A 7,880-nucleotide genomic window follows, 5' to 3' on the forward strand; every position below is an offset into this window, starting at 1 on the left:
GTAATAAATCAATAATTATTCACTTTCCTTTTAAACTATATTTATATAATATCTATATATTTTTATAAATATAAATATTAACATATTATTTTACTATATATTTCAAAATACTTGGTGAATTCCAAAAATCAACAACAAATCATGTTTCTTAAATGAAAATTGTTTTGGGTTTTTTGTGAAAGTTAAATTTGATTTTATAGGTCAAAAGTTGGTAAATAAATTGTTTGGTACAAGTTAACTACATTTAGGTCAAATTTTGTTACGGGTCAAAAATGAAAATTTTTGAGTATTTATAAAAGTTTGAGAATGCAAAATAGATATATCGTCAAATTTGTTATGAGTTCAAAATGTTGATCTTAAAATGTCAAAATTATGAAAGTTAGAATTTTAAACATGATTCGGGTTTCAAGTTTATTTTTTAAGAGCATTTTTTGAAATAATCAAAAGGTTCGGGATTTGGCAAATTGACTATTTTTCCCTCAACTATTAAAATTTAAGAAAAAATTACGAACACTTTTGACATGCCACCCCATGCCTATCAATGCTTCTAACTTTTATCAAATTTGAAATATTTATGTCAACATTAATTTTTCCATCAATGGTGATCAGAACGTTGTATGAGAAGCATGTCATGCAAAACTATGCTCAAAAGAAACAAAATATTCACAAAATTGAATGGTTAACATGCTATTTTTTATGTTGTCATTATGACAAAATCGAAAAGCCCTGTGAAACTTGTCAAAATCTTTTTTATGGTGTAGCTCAGAAAAACATAGTCCTCAAAGAAAATCCATTGCTACAATTTAATATCCTACTTTCCTTAGAAGGGTGGTAAATTGATAAATCAATAAAGGTAGCGTCTCTTTTGTATTTAGGCTGAGTAGTTATGACTACTATCATATGAGAAGTCTTATTTTCGAAATTGGTTCATAACCAAAATTCTTTCAATTATACATATATGACACCGAGAATGAATTTTTCAACAGAAAGAAGCATTCTCAGGTACGATTTTGCACGGACATTTTTTTATTAAATTCATTTAAAAAAATCATTTTGTGATATAAATAAAATCAATTTATATACACATTGTATAGATACAAGCATAGATGTAATACATTTTTTTTTCATATACACCATGTAATTATTTGTTTTACTTATAATTTTATAATTTGAATTATCTCGCATGTAACACGGATTCTAAAACTAATAATGGTATATGTAAAAATAGAATATCATCATATAATAGTAGTATTTAAGACGACAAAATTCACCTAACTGGGTTATGTTACCCTACGCATTTGGTGTGATATCATGTGTCCAACTTAACCTTAAATATCATTATTTTAGCGGCACTTCCTATGTTTGAATCCTCACCTTTTTGGTTAGTCTTTACCATCACCATCACCATCACCATCACCATCACCACCATCAGTACAAGGATACCCCCTTTAAGGGAACGTAAAATAGGAATAATTCCTAAAATGTCCCTTTTGTAAAATGAGGCTCGAGAATTTTTCGGAAAACAAAAAAATTTCAGGCATGTCTCCTCAAACACGTTGGCGACGACGTGTTTGATTGTCCAAGAAGAAGACGACACTTGTCACTAAATCTAGCGTAGCTACGTGTTTGCATACCAAATGCGTCATGACGACTTGTTTGAAAACAAATCCTCGTCGCCCCACTCATTTTATTTTGTCTTCCTGCCCACATTATACTCGAATTTTGAAGCTCAGCTTTTGTTTTGAAGTTTTATTTTAATATTATACTAGCTGGGAGCTCGCGTGATGCGGCGAGGTATGCACGCAAACATTACATCGAATGTGTAACCGGTGTTACCATTTCAGTATGTGTGTGACTTCACAACAGTGCGCACGTAACCCGACGATAGTATGCTCGTAATGTGGCATTGGAAGCTTAACCGGTATTAGTAAGCACGTCACACAACGACTGTAAGCGCTCAATTAGGTGTCGGTGTGCACGTAAAGCTAAATTGATCGTGTCTTGGCCTGCAACCCGTTCCGCCTGACACTGTTTTAACCCGAAATCTATTCTGACTTGACCCCTTTCGACCCGAATCCGTCCCAACCCAACCCAAACCAAATTAACCTTTTCGACCCATGAGCCAAACATCCGAACCAGCTCAACCCGTTTGACGATCCCTAATGGTAATCACGTAACACATTAAGTTTCTAAAATAAGAAAAGTATAACAATACCATACTCAAATTAAAGAAAATAAAATACTCTTTTTTATGGTATAATGTTTTTTAAAAAATATTAACGTGTGAAAAAGTTATAAATGTTTAAACTTCGTGGGGTAGTTGGTTTAAAATAAGGGGTATATGTATAACTATTCAATAAATTAATAAAATATGATTAAAGTTAAAGGACTAAAATTGTAATTATTTTTAATAAATTAAAATCAGTGTACATGATTTTGCTAAAAGACAAAATTATTAAAAAAAATTATATGGATCTGACAATCTGACAACTATCATATGGATCTGACAACTCCTATTTTTTTTAACAGTGAATTGTTAAAACAGTGTACATGGTTTTGCTAAAAGACAAAATTGTTTTAATGGATCTGACACCTATCATATGGATCTGACAACTCCTATTGTTAAAAAAATATAAGACACCGCATATGGATCTGACAACTCCTATTTTCACCAAATTGTTTTAATATGGTCATAAACACCTATCATATGGATCTGAGAACTCCTATTTATTTTAACGGTGAATTTGCTTTAATCTTTGCCGTCTGTGAAATTTGATGTGTTGTATAGTTTGATGCAATATAAGACACCGCCTAAGATATATTTTCACCAAATTGTTTTGCAATATAAGACACCGCCTATTGATGTATTTTCACCTAATTGTTTTAATATGGTCATAAACACCTATCATATGGATCTGACAACTCTTATTTTCTTTAACGGTGAATTAGGGAACAAAATGTTACATAAATCAATGTACATGATTTTGCTAAAAGACAAAATTGTTAAAACAAATTCACCGTTATCATAGCATTTTTTTATTTTATTATGGTTTAGCTGATGCGTGTTGTTTTGTTTATTTTTGTTTTCTCTGTGGTTCATTTGTTCTCTCCAACTCCTAGGCGGTGTCTTATATATTTTTTTAAGGGAAAATTCTTAAATCAAGCATTTATGAAAACAAATTTCAAGTTTTAGATATTAATTGTAAAAAATTTCAGAAATAGGTATTATAAACTAATCGTGACGAGTAGTTTGTATAACCATTTAAAACTTGTCGCGTGTCCGTAATCTAACCGTAACGAGCACGTTCACTAATTATTTACCCGTCACGACTAAATAAGTTTCATGTCTCGTAATCAACGCCCACGGATAATTTATAAGTCCTTTAGTCGCGACGACTAGTTTACCCGGTTTACATCCCTACACGAGTTGTTTATTAGTAGTTAACTTGTCGCGACTAGTTTAACCTTATAATCTACTCGTCGCGACTAAAGGACTTATGAATCACTCGTGGGCGTTGATTACGAGACATGAAACTTACTTAGTCGTGACGAGTAAATGATTACTGAACATGCGCGTTACAGTTAGTTTAACGCGTGACAAGTTCTAATTGGTTCTACAAACTACTCGTCACGACTAGTTTATAATATCTATTTATGTAATTTATTACAAATAATATTTAAAACTTGAAATTTGTTTTTATAAATGGTTATTTTAGAAATTTTTGTTTCTTGTAATATCCATCATTTATTAGTTCATTTACCCACTTTCACTGTTACCATTCAACTACAACGTAGAATTATAGACTAAAAATTAGTGCACAGTTCAACGATAACATTCAATGTCAATTTCTTTTTAATTAATTAGTACGAACGAAAATCTCTTGAAACAAGTGAAATTAGTTCTTTGATGGACAAAGTAATAACTGAAAAAGGCAACCATCAATGAACAATATAAACAACTGATTGTGAATTAAACAATAAAAAATAAAAACAATTCATTGTCCACAAGACAAACGCTCCTTTAATGAACAATACAAAAGTACATTCAGTTAAATTAAGCATGAAATACCACCAGCTGTAAGACGTTACTTTTTCAGTTTTTCTAAGTTTATTGCAGGACTATTCATAATTATTTTTTTAAGAAGAAAAAGACAAAATGAGTAAGCTTTGGAAAAGAGGATTTGATATATTTATAATTTATTTATTAATATTAATAAAAAAAAATAACATCGGCGATGTATCTTTCATGCCGGAGATTCTCAGGCTTGGCCTTTACGTACTCCGCTCCGATCTATCTGTTTTCATCTCCTCGATCGTAGTCTAGTAGTGATCTACAAATCCATGTTTGCAACAGAAAAAAATAATCAAACCCTAAAAGAAATATGTAGTAGACGAATAACACTAATATCATACAGAGAACCACGTTAATGCGAATCAAAACAGAAAATACAACGTTTCCGATGAAGATAAGCGAATTACGAATGTAGGTGATTCTAAAACCAAGAAAAACGTCATGCTTTGTCCGTTACGATGACGTTTTTCTAAGCTTTAAGAGCCGCCGGCATCGTAGAATCAAACACAAAAACAAATATCTATTCGGACGAAGATAAGTGAATTAGTACGAGTGTACGCAATTCTAAAACATAGAAAAACGTTATACAACAGGAGAACTGGTCCGTATAGATAACGTTTTTCTAAGCTTTAAGAGCCACGGGCATCATCGTAGGTTGTTTTTGGGATGTTTTTTGAGGTTGAATTGTGCTGCTATTTAAAGAGGTGGGTGGTGGCAATCTCTCAAACCCTACAAGCCGTCCTTAACCTTTCAGTTTTAGTAATGTGTAAAAATAGCCCCTATATATTAACTAATTTGCATGTATGTCCTCTATGCTTTCTAATTACCTTTACGCCCCTCTTCGATTCCCAACTATTGTTTTATTTCTTTAATTCCTCAAAAGTCAAGATCCATGGATTAAAAGATGGCATTTTTTTTTATCAAAGACAATAACCGGTTTATGGTTTTTAAATAATATGATCTATGCGATGATTTAATCTAATTTTTTTTTTTAATTTATACATATTGATTCTGACATTTGAAAGTTTAAAATTGAGCCATCATTTTGTCTTTTACTACTTTATCAAATATTTTTCAATTGTACAAACTTAAGCATTGTTCAAATACTATTTACTCATTCTATTGTGTAAATTCGTTTTGATAACAAGCAACAGTTAAAAAAATATATACACTAGGACCCTAAACTTTTGTTATTTTGTATAAGTAAAAGACTTGTATAATATTGTAATCCTAAACAAAATGTACACTACGACTCTCCACTTAAAATTTTCTAGTTCCGTCATTTATGCATTTGTAATGATGTTTCAGTTTGGCATACTTTTGTTAATTATATAAATTTAAGTGAATGAAAAATACAAAAACATAGAAGACATCTTACCCAAACAATGATTAAAACTAGGAGATAATGGAGGTTAAAGAGGTCTTGAATACCAAAGTCAAACTAAAGCTTAAAGTTCATAAAGACACTTGAAGGAACCGACAATGGAGGAAAGGATTTCGTGATATACAGAGGTGGTGGATGAGTTACAGAAGATTTTAGGGTTTAGGGATGTATTATGATTAATTATTATACACCAAAATCGTTTATTAGCAAAATAGTTTGTTAGGAAACCGAATAAGCTTATCATGACAAAATCGGGTCAATTAACCTAGAGATTTCGAATTTAACAACAAGAAAACGAGTTTGGACCTGCTATAACATTATAGGGCTTATCTTGGGGCTTAGGTTTCATTAATTCGGTCAAAGTAGACTCGATTTAGCATTAAAAACGAATAAGCGAATGAAACGAAAACACAAACTGATACAGATTGTAGCCCACGTCACGTGGCCTGCATGGGGCTCCCACGCGTGACGCGGCGTGGTGAGGGGGTTTCTCAACTTTGATTTTTGACAAAATTAGTCCATGCACTTTTATAAACGCGATTTTTAGTCGTTTTAAGCGATTGTAAGGGTTTCTAAAAGTTGTTTGACGAGTTTGAAAGTTAACAGAATATAAATTAAGTTTAACCAATCTAAATGCTAATAAATTTAAGACTTTATAAATAGAAAAAATTACAATTTTTGTCCTTTTTGAATTAACAAAATTATGGAATGGGTCATTTTCGAAAATGAGTTTCAATCTTTATCCTTTATTTGCATGTTTCCCTCAACTTTTTGTCATTTACACTAACGAATATTAAGTTTTTCAGTTAACTCACCCTATGTGCATTGTACATGAGGGTATTTCAGTCTTTTGACCCCTTAAAGTCCTATTTGTGCAAACATAACAAAAATGTAAAGTTAATAAAAATTTATAGAGACTATATGTAAATATAGGGACCATTCTTATAGTTTAATTAAAAATAATAATAATAAACATATCATATTCACGTGTCTCTCTCTCTCTCTCTCACAGATTCACAACCTTGCATTCATCTTCTTCTTCATATTATTAAACCAAACCCTAGATTCCATCCTTCAAACCTTCAAATTCTCTCAAATCACACCACCAATTGCTTCAATAATCCAACCACATCATCCACCACTCACTCCGATCAAAACCCTTAACCTTCGCCACCTCGCCGTCGCCACGTCATCCACCACCGTTCAACGAATGTTACGAATCAATAATATAACATCAATTCGTTGTTAATAGCTAGGGGTGTTCTTCGGGTTTGTTTTTCGGGTTTCGGGTTTTTCAGTTCGGGTTGTTCAGGTTTCAAAGTTTTAAATCTTAACCCGAAACCCAACCCAAATCTCTGACGGGTTTTTCGGGCTCGGGTAATTCGGGTTTCGAGTATCCTAGAAAATAAAACTAAAAACAAAAAAATTTTAAAAAACTTCAATGCTAAAATTAAAACAACATATTCTTCTTTGCTCGTAACGCAAATAATCAAATAATAAACCAACATAACTTGATATAGTCATAAAACAATTCAAAAGAAGAGTAAAACTAAGTAACTAACTCGAATTATAATCGTCTTCGATCAGACGTGATTTGGTTGTTCGATTACGATTGCTATTAGTAATAAACGGAAAACATAAATTAACAATAAACAATCGATCCATAATAGTTGGAATGACAACAGTCGATTAGACTCAGATTCTGATAACTTTAGTTACTAAGACTAAGCATATTATACCTAACAATATATTTAATTTCAAAACTAAAAGTTTATTCGGGTTAACCCGAAACTTATAAATCAAACCCGAGAACCAACCCGAATTATTTCGGTTCGGGTTCGGGTTTGGGTTTTTCAGGCCGTGTTAGTTCGGGTACAAGTTTTTTCGGGTTTCGGGTAAAAGTGACAGCCCTATTAATAGCTTCCAATAGCATCATTTTTTTAACGCCACCGCCGTTCACCGTCGCCGCCACGTCATCCACCACCGTTCGATGGATGAGTTCTTGTTTGCCAACCACCACCGACATGTGAACCATCACATATCCGATCTAAAACGACCAAATACATGAACCATCACTAGTAAATTAGATATGAGACCACTGTTAACATCTCTTAACCGATGACACCCAGATCTATGAACCTCCACCATCTCTGGCTACATTAACACCCACCTCTCTTTTTTCTTTGATCTTGAGCCTCCCTGTTCGATTTTATTAATTCTCTCCGAAAATAAATGGTTCAGATGTTTAATTTGTTCTAGGGTTGTGGTGGTAGAGAGAGAGACATACAAATGGTGAATCTGAATTCATAGAGAGGGAGAGTACTGGGTATGTACGTGTGTGTATAAAACTATACAAGTGGGCATCAAGTTTAAATTTTATTAAGTAACATAAATGGTCTTTAAATTATAGTAATTACATATATA

This window comes from Bidens hawaiensis, unplaced genomic scaffold (genome assembly GCF_021521415.1).
Source record: "Bidens hawaiensis isolate Kalapana, Puna unplaced genomic scaffold, B.hawaiensis_p1.1 tig00005523_1, whole genome shotgun sequence".
In the NCBI taxonomy this organism is placed as follows: Eukaryota; Viridiplantae; Streptophyta; class Magnoliopsida; order Asterales; family Asteraceae; genus Bidens; species Bidens hawaiensis.